Here is a 10,188-nt window from a genome sequence, read left to right as displayed (position 1 = left end):
GAAAATTATGACGATGTAATCGAAAAAACCAATCTTGTGAAACCATTCGTTTTTTTAGTTTTTATGTTAGTAACTAGTAAACTAGCTATAACATAAACTAGTAAAACAAAAACGTTTCCCTACAAAATGCATTGGCTGTGTGGAAACACAAAATGCACTTTGTGTTTCCACACAAAATGCGTTGTCCTCAACAACAAAAACCAGAAAAGTAAACGACCTGACATTCTTATTTCTCCTCCCCCTCGCGCAGTCTATGGTTTCGTCTTTCGTCTTCAGTGCATTAGTATTTGAAGAATTTAAATTTGCGAGTTTAGATTGACATTGCTGATTGGTATGCGTTGCTCCCAGTTTAGTCCTTCCGCCTAGCTGTGAGCGTTGCTACCCTGTCAGCTTATTCTCGTGCCTGGGTTCAAAAAGCTACGTACCGCTCAACGACAGCTGCTTGTTCTTGGATCAAGTTCGTAGCCCTTCCTGTCACCAGTTGTATCATCTCCGACAGCTGGTGAGTGCGGACTCCAACGACAATGTACTTTCGAAGAATTTCCGCACGCACAATTCGGCAAGTTGCATGTCTTCGAAAGGCTATTGATATCCATGGTGACGAAGGGGATTTCTGGATGGGAGATCGGTAGCCGAGTGGGAGCACACACTAGCTCGAAACACGCGGAGCGAAAGCTTGCGCTGAGATCCTGGGTTCAATCCCCACCTCTCCCCGTTTATACCTGGATGAGCATCATACCGGTGTGCTAACCTGTACATCCTCACTACTACGTGATGCACCTTAAAAGACCCAAGGATAGCAGTATGCACTGGCTAAATTTGTAATATAGAGCGTAAACAAGTGTCGCCACATCTCGAGGGCTGAAGAACTTTACTCTGTATAAACACTTACGCCAAACTAGATAACAGAAAGTATAAAACAGAGAGAGGACGAAACACAGACGAGTACATTAAACGAGTACTGTACTATAAACACTAGCGTCCTCTCTCTGTTTTATACTTTCTGTTATCTAATACATCTTACCAACACGCTCGTTAGGAATATAACTAACGTCAAGTTTGGTTCGGTCTGGGTAGACGAGGGTAGAAAGTTGGGCGAGTTGGTGATTCATAATAATTAAAAACCGCAACAAGACAACGGACACAAAAGGAGACACAGACACAGCGCTACTTACAACTGAAACTTATTTCCGCTGGAGCTCGGTATATATTACCGGCAACAACACAAACAAGTTAGGAAGATATAAAATACACATCGTAAAAATCTTTAAAATCAACATAAAAATACTAAAAATTCCTGCATCACTCATCGGCACCCACCCAAAACTAGTCATGCTTGGTCAAGAAGCTGCAATTATTTTTCTGATAACGATAAAGAGGGTGCGCTTACACATTGCAGCCCTAATCTCGCAATTTCTCGAGCCTCGATTATTTCCCTTGTGGTTTTGTTTCTATTTTTGTTCAGTACTGTACAATCTGTGAAAATCGGAGTACAACCACAATCCCGGCAATGCACACCGAGGTGTCCTGATATGACGGCATCGACGTTATAACGGTGTCCCCTCAGTCTTTCATTTAGGCAGCGACCAGTCTGCCCCACATAATGACGCCCGCACGATAATGGCACGGAGTACACAACCTCTTCTGTACACTCAACAAAGCAAGTTTTGTGCTTTTTCGTGCAGCCGGGTCTGCTTATGGTCTGGGGTTCGGTGGCCGAGAGTGTTTGCACGCTACAGCTTGGTGCACGTGGCGCGAAAGCTCGTGCTGCAGAACCCAGAGATCCCGGTTCCAATCCGTAGCACGTGCCCTTTCGAGCTGGGGATCCAATCTGGACACTTAGCGAAAACGTCGGCCTATAGGGAGTATTCACTGGCGGCCATAGCTGTGTCCGCGAATGCTCAGCGCGTGCTGATGGCGAGCTTCCACGGTTCTTTTGCAACGTGCATTCCCCACCATCAAGAGTGCCGGTCTTAGCAGACTATTGATGTGAGCTCGCTCTGAGCATGCGCTCTAAACAGCACCCACAAATATGGCGTCCAGTGAATACTTCCTATTGCTATATTACCCAGGCATCAAGGGGAGTAACTTTTCCAAAGCAAATACCTAAAACAAATGGCGTTTTGCACGCGCGTTCGTCAACGCTTTATTTTGGTTATTTACTTCGAATCGTTTATACGGGGAAGGCGTGCGCGTGTGGCGCGTGGAAAACCAATCCCTGCATTCTCCTTGATGCTTGGGTAATATGGCAATAGGTCTATTCTACTTCCATAATTGATCGGGGTGAAGGTCAAGCACGGCACCGGCCAATCGCGGCCGCGAAATCCCTCGTCAGTGTTTTCACGAGGTGCTCAGATTAGAGCCTTTAAATGGGAATTGTGCCGGCGTGCTGTCATGTAATCACTACTGCGGTATGCATGCTGTGAGCCTGCATGCAGTGAGATACGACGGCGTCACGGTGACGACATCATATCAATACTTTTATTGGACACCTGCCTTTTGGCTGGGGGGCCACAAGGGGAAAAAAGAGGGGAGGGGGAGGTGATGGGTGTTGATGATCATGTGAACCTTACGACCCCGGGGGATTGGAGGAAGTCGTGGAGTAATGCGTAAACAAGTTTATGTTCCGCGTTCAAGGTGGTCTTCAAATTATTCGAAACTGTTTCAAATTATGTGTGATCAATTGCTTTTTAAAGTAAGTTTGTAATCGTTGCTTACTCTTTGACGTGCATAGTAGTCACACGAGTAATATATTTACGAGTAACGTTTCAATGTTTTACACTCTCCCCAGTTTGTTTTTATCCTAAGCATGAGTTCTGCCATCGCATGGACCAAAAATTGGTAAACACTCACAATACCGGTAAGGTGAAACACATCGACAGCTGAGGTGTGACGTCGGAGCCGCTAAGGTGTCATTTTGGAGCAGATGGACTGCATGAACGGCAAAGGTGCGAGCGTGCACCCTAGAGTCCGCATGGGCGTTTCGTGTTAAACCGAGTAACACACCGGACGAAAATTCCATATAGTTTTAGAACCAGCGAGGGTCTATATTAAATATAGAGCATTTTGTGAACCTGTTAAGCAATTTTGTTGTAAGCAAACCAGGGCTGCCTCGTGTTAATTGAAGAATGCTTCGAAAATCTCGCGCCCAAGTTTGAAATACATGGAAGGAAGAAACTGCATGCGGTCGCAAGAACCGTTCCCTGTCGTTGGTGCGGCTGCCGGAACATGTTATGCAATGTTATTGGATACAAACTAAATCCGCCTTGATGTCACTGAAGACCACTTCCAAAATCACGCACTAAAGTTTAAAGCGTGTAGCTGCACTTAATTTGACAACCGTGGTTTTGGTGGCTCAACACCCACCTAGCTTTATTCGTTTTATCGACAAAGAACCATTCTGGCATAAGTAGCAAAAGCGCTCTGTTTTTACTGTTTACGTTATCAGTAGTATCATGTTTAGGCTTCTGCGTTCCGTTATGATGTCACGTAACTTCATGACATCACGTGACTCACGGTGTCACCTGACGTCAATAAGTCGCGTGGAGTCACAGTGCAACGTGACTTGACATGAAAATGTCACGTCATGGCTTCAGTGGACGACAAGTAACAGGTGACGTGATGCGCGGCGTGGAGTCGTGCTGAGCGGCTTGAAGTCAGCGGCGTGACGTCGATGTAGAATCTTTTGGCGGAGTGCTGAAAATGGCCCGCGTCAATATGAGCGCGGTCGACGGCGCCCCACCTGCGAAGTGTCCCACTAACGGTTATTCTAGCAAAAAACTTGGAAGCGTAGTCAGTAGTGTGGGGATCGCAACGAGACGACATGCACTCAACGAGGAAGTTTACGAACGACCAACGAAGCTACATTCCTCTTCCTCTCGTGACTTTTTGTCACGATCAAAGCTCAACTTTGGGGTATCGATGTGGTGAAACTTATCAAAGCCTCGCGATAAGAAGAGACGTAGCGGTCACAAGATGGGGTGCCACGCGTGCCCCACGTGAGTAAAATAGGCTGGGGCAGCCCCCGCGATAAGCCCTTGGGTTCCGCGTCGGTGTGGTGTGGACATGCCCAACTCAGGCTGCTCATGCAATAGCACATTCACATTAAGAAATGCCCGCGCCTCTACTTAACCGCAAAACACCCAAAGAGCCAATCTCTACGATGTACGAAATCAGCTCAGCGAATGATGAGGCGGAATATCCGTTTAGACCTAAACATGAAGTCTGCGCTGTAGCATTTTGTAGATCGCAGAGATTGGCCCTTTGTGTGTTTTGCGGGTAAATGGACGCGTAGGTATTCTTTAGAGTGTTGTGTCCCATCTCGGTTATTCATGCACGTTCTGAAAATTTTGGATAGGAGATGGGCTCAATTTGATACCACATCGCCGAGCATTGTAATGTAAAGCGTAACATATATATTTCAGGCTTGCGAAACTTTATTACTAACTTTCTTCTCAGCGTGTATGTAAGGGAGGCTGTTTTACGTGAGGTGGAATCTTTTACGAGGGTCGATTCCGACCATATTCGTCGGAATGTTGTAATCTGTTCAAAATCTGTAGCCGGCTGAAGCTGACTATGTATCCCAATAACCTGTTCCACAAGATATTACGTGGAATTGCGCAGTTTGCTGCTTTACTTAGCACACTCGAAGTTCCAATCTTCGACAGTCTTGCTCAAGATGTCTGATAATCTATCAGAATTACAGTGCCTGGAACGCGTCTCCGACTGGCGTGTTTAGCGTCCTATTCCGCCCATGCAATGAGAGCGGCACTGAACTGGCAACAAATGACGCCACAAGACCCGGAGTGCCATGCAGCCGGTTGTCGCGATCCTGGCGGTTGGTGATAGAAATGCTGGCGAAAAGCACGAGCGAGCGTGAGTGTTGCTGTTGTCATGGAGTCCCAACCCCTGGCTGCTTAAGTTTCCGTGGTCTGTCAAGATGGAGAGCGACCTGCAGCAGTATAGGCGTCTGCCATACCAACCATCACTGTTGTGGTGCCGCTAGGATCGCGGCCGGCAACAGCATGACACTTTCATGACGTCATCAGGCAGCAATTGAGGGACCACTTATTTGACGCGGTAAACACCATAATCAAAGTGCATGAGAAGGGTAATTATTTGTCTTTTTAGGCACGGGGAGAGTCAATCATGCTAAGTTTGGAAATTATTTGTTTTTGTGGGCACATGGGGAGAGCCAATCATCCTAAATTCGGGATCCACTGCAATACTCCACACCGGAGGAAAATGTTAAAGTAACTACGATTGTGATCAGGTTCCCGGGGGACCTCATGCGGGCTGCCCACGTAGGCCCACAGTGGGGCTCACGAGGGCGCCCGTGTGCGCTGCCTACCCAGGCCCCCTGCGGGACCCACGAAGAAGTCTGTTGTGGGCTGTCCGAGTAGACCCACTGTAGTTCCCACGAGAAGAGCCCAGGTGGGCTGTCCACGTGGGCCCTACTTGTCCCCATTCGCTAACCGGACCTATGTCAAGCGTGGGCTGTCAAGTGTGACGTAAGTCGGCCCCCCTTTCAGAGCCCACTTTGTGCTACTTGGGAAGGCTTGTTCATACAGTTTCATCCCCTTCCTTCCGAAAATTCTAAAATAAAATGGACGCCAAGAAACGAAAAGGAAATGCTGAGAGAGTATTATACAGGGTCAGAAATGGATGGATGAAATGCATAGTGACGACGGACAGTCGCAAGCTGTCCACTCGAGCTTTAGAGAATAGTATAGATGATTATTACCTTCAGAATGAGAACTAATGTAAGTTAATACTTCTGAGCACTTTCTTTCAGTTGTATTACCAAATGAAGCTGCAGCAACTACGTGACCTTAGAAGTAGTCAGAAATGTACAGGTTACTTTTAAAAGTAAAGCCATTTTTATTTCGGGTTCCAGTAATGATGTCAACTATGGTGTTTTAATGACAATCATGGTCCGAGTCACATTTTTATATGTGTGTAAGACAGATATGTGAAACCCGTGTTCTTGGGAGGAGCATTTAGCTATATGCAGCTAATTTGTTCCCAGAGGTATAAAATGGAGAATCAAAACTAAGGCTTGAACAAAAATTTTCACCCACCTATAAAGGTCAGACTCTTCGCAGACGGCTGCGTTTTGTATTCGAATATAACCAACCAGAACGATCAAGGAAATTTTAACTCATCATTAAATACTTTATCAGAATGGTTCCTGGAATGGGGAATGAATATTAATTACCAGGAATCGGTAGCAATGACCATTACGCACAAAAAGAAGTTCTTGAATTTCCATATGAGGTTTGCCCCCCCCCCCCCCCCCTTAATAAAAACAGACCAAGGTAAATACCTAGGCGTTTAAATAACGCAGGACGTAAAATGAGATGCATATGCTAACTATGGTGTAATATTGCTCGCCAGAAAATTGGGCTTCCTGTTGAGACATTTAAAAAATACAAGACTATAATGCAAGATAACCACCTATAAGTCATTAATTCGGCCTACATTAGAATACGTGAGCGCTGTTTGGGACCCTCACTAATTATATCTATCGTACGGTTTAGATCAAATTTAAAACTGCGGCTTACGATTTATTTGTTCCAAATATTGGCGCGCAGAGAGCATGTCCAATTCTCTTAATGAATCAAAATTGCAAAGTCTTGGATTTAGACGGATTATTGCTCGCTTAAATTCATACATCAACTTTATCATGGTCACCTTAAAAGGAGCGCTGATCATTTGTGAAAAAACAACCACACAGTCATTGAAATCGAACTAACCACACTAAGATGATCAGACCGTACATCAGCAGTAATGACACGTTCAAGTATGCATTCTTTGTTCATAACATTGAAGAATGGAACCTATAGCCGCAGGAATCCGTCACAATTTGCGAAACGCAGTCGATCGTGGACAGCTTGACTAAGCACTTTCAGAATTTTTTTAATCCACACTATCATTGATTTTACATGTAGGACATCCTTAAAATCATTCACTTTTTACTTTATTAGCATTTGTTGAATGCCACCTGATGAAACCATGTGTTTCCGTACAGTAATCTTGTCGAATGAGATGAAACTGTGTTTAACTTCTGTGTCATTGTTTAACTAAAATTCTATATAATGCCATATTAATATACTATTATCTTTGTTGTTTTTTATTTATCTGTTGTGTCAAATATAATGTAACCTGCCAGGGCGTGAGAAAGGCCTGCAGTATTTTGAATAAAATAAAATGAATACCCGGGGTTTAGGTACCCAGGCACTATAGTCAATTATCTTTACCGGAGCCGACACCGAAGCATGCCCTTGGTTATAACTAGGTCCAGTCGTTTTCTGAACAGTTTACGACATGTACAAAACACATTTACAATTACAATAAAATATATAAAAAAGCCAAAAATCATTATCAGTAAGCACGTTTTTGAGACGCATTTACAAATTATTTACCAACGAACTACATAATATGAGAAGTCTCAAAATATATCAAAATGCGTATCATTAAATGCATGTTTCTTTTATGTAACAGATGTATGACTAGCCGTCATTGTATCCTCGCCATGAATGCACAAAGGCAGCTGATTTCTCTCAATCGGTCAAGATTGCACGTGAATATACAAATATATCAACATTTTATTCCTTTTGGACTCTCAAACATTTTCAGCGACCTCAACTATCTAAGTACGTAAGTACTTAGATAGTTAAAGTACGCTCTTGGTCCAGATGTGCGGAAATAAACGAAACCCGCCTCGATGAATATAAAAACAAAATGTTGCCCCGCCTTAATTTCTGATCCAGATCTCGATATAAAAAGAGCAAGATGGATTATTGTATATAGATACAAAGTTGAAGCTTGCAAGCGCCGGTAAGTGCTTACAAAGCAGTTTCGGAACTTTGTCTTAATGTCGTAATTGCAGTAACGCCCAGGGATTGGGAAACGTTTACATGCCGAAAAACCGTGTATATTTCTATTAACGTGCATGCAAAACTTTTGGCAGTATTTTTATTTTAGTTTGAGGAAGACGTCAAAAGTGTAATAATATTCGAGGTGTCCGGGTACAAACAAGGAGTCATTTGTTATTTTTTTTGGGATTGTTCCGCAAAGCTAGGAAGACGCCGGAATTTGTACATTCTAGAGCACGAAATTCCCAACACATTTTCTTCATTTTATGAATAACAGTGCCACAGTGTGAGTTTACGATGAACATATTGAAGAATGCAAAGACGTGTTTTTATAGCATGCATGTTAGGGGTGCTTATGTGAAGACTAAAAGTTCGTAGGAATAGTGTGATTAAGTAAAACAAAAGCCACAGTGGACATCGAGGAATATTAAGACACATGCTAATTAGATATATGATTAACAAAAATTCACTAATACATTTTTAGCTAGTGGTAATGACTGATGGTTTCGAACAGAAACTTGCTGAGCGTCATCGAATGTCCTCAATTCAGTCAAATGTAGGAAGGCTAGTGGGTAACGGGGGGGTGCTCTAAAGTTGTCACTCGTGCACCAGGCAGAAGGCTGGTGATGCAGAAACGCAGGTAATATTCTTCATCCACGGTGACAATAAAAAAAAAAAAAAAAAAAACTGTGAACGCTATATGAAAAATTCATGATTTAGTTGATATTGATTGATTGCCTGATCAAAATTAATGACTCTAGCGTGTGGCCGGAAGGTAGTCTCTTTAGGCCCTTTTGGGGGCCCTTACGTGACCCGGATTCAGAGCGACCAACAACTAACGAGGACTCGTGATGGATAACATCCGTGTATACTATCAAAACGCTCGTCGGATACGAACCAAACCTAATGTTTTCTTTGAAGGTGTCACGACTTCCGATTTTTATGTAATCTGTATCACAGAAACTTGGCTTTCAAAAGCAATCTCTAGCAACGAATATTTTACTGACGAATATAGCGTTTACAGATGTGATAAGGATTCAACTGGTTCGCGGGCCACTCTGGGGGGAGGGGTGCTCACGGCGGTGCATAAGTCATTATCATGTTTTCGTAGGTTTGATCTGCAAGAAGGAAATGAATCTGTTTGGGTGCAAATCAGTTTTCCGGGCCAGCCTAACTTAATAATTGGAAATTATTACTTTACCTCGTTCTGACACACAATCATTCATAGGCGCTTTGAACTACATTTCCGGTGCCGTAGATTTTTCGACCGATGATGTGATGATCGTTGGTGACTTTAACGCGCCTGGCGTTGATTGGAATTCAAACACAATTAGTGGTGCATGAAGTGAGGCATGTACTAGGGCCGAAGAAACAATGGAGTTTGTGAACTTCAATGGGCTTTATCAGCTGAATACTACAAGAAACGAGGCTGGAAATACGCTTGACTTGTGCATGACTATCAGCCATCACTTTCGAGGCTACTGACTGTCCTCTTATCTCTATCGATAAGTGGCATCCACCATTCACCCTTTCTATTTTACTTCCTGCTCGGACGTCGGCGAGTAATCAGTCTCTCGGGTATAACTACGCCCGTGGGGATTGCCTTGGTCTGTACAATCACCTTCGCAACGTAGATTGGAGCGTTATTTCACTCTGTTCCAATATCGATAGCGCAGTTCAAGGTCTACAGACATCGCTAACTGCAGCCATGAATAATTCCATTCCACGCAGAAGTCGTCGAACTAGCAACGATCCTTTTTGGTTCTCCAGAGCGCTGCGTAAAAAAGCGAGGTATCATAAATAGTACAAGAACACCGGCATAAATAAATGGCAGAGTCTGTTTAAAAAGTATCGTTCAATGACCAAAAAGCTGATACGGCGTGATCGGGAGAACTGGCGAATTTCAGTTGACCGCAATTTAAAACGCTCTGTGGAATTACGCAAGGTACATGAGGACATCTAGTCGATCGAAAACTATAGCATTGAAAGACAACTCTGGATATACATCTGAGCCATCCGTTGTCTGTGATCGTTTTGCTACGTTCTTCTCTTCCGACGGTAACTTGCTTATCCGTGCACTGCTATGACCGATGCTCCTTACGCTTGAAGATGTACTTTTCGCAATAAATGAGCTCGCTTCAAAAAAGTCATGCGGTGAGGACGAAATTTCTGCTTTCATCGTAAAGGGATGCAGGGATATTTTTGCACCTGTGCTGCTACATGTTTTCAACATGTCATTAGAAGCCAATGTATTTCCTCAAGGATGGAAGAATGCAGTCGTTGTTCCTATACATAAATCTGGTCGCACTGA

General features: G+C 43.7%; 1 pseudogene; it reads left to right on the top strand.

The window, feature by feature from the left end:
• The first annotated feature begins 5,605 nt into the window (after positions 1 to 5,605).
• LOC120851135 lies at positions 5,606 to 6,845 on the top strand (annotated as a pseudogene).
• The last annotated feature ends 3,343 nt before the right edge of the window (positions 6,846 to 10,188 follow it).

Source organism: Ixodes scapularis, unplaced genomic scaffold (assembly GCF_016920785.2).
Source record: "Ixodes scapularis isolate PalLabHiFi unplaced genomic scaffold, ASM1692078v2 PGA_scaffold8__174_contigs__length_109621045, whole genome shotgun sequence".
NCBI classification, from domain to species: domain Eukaryota; kingdom Metazoa; phylum Arthropoda; class Arachnida; order Ixodida; family Ixodidae; genus Ixodes; species Ixodes scapularis.
This window is presented reverse-complemented; position numbering and strand designations above follow the sequence as displayed.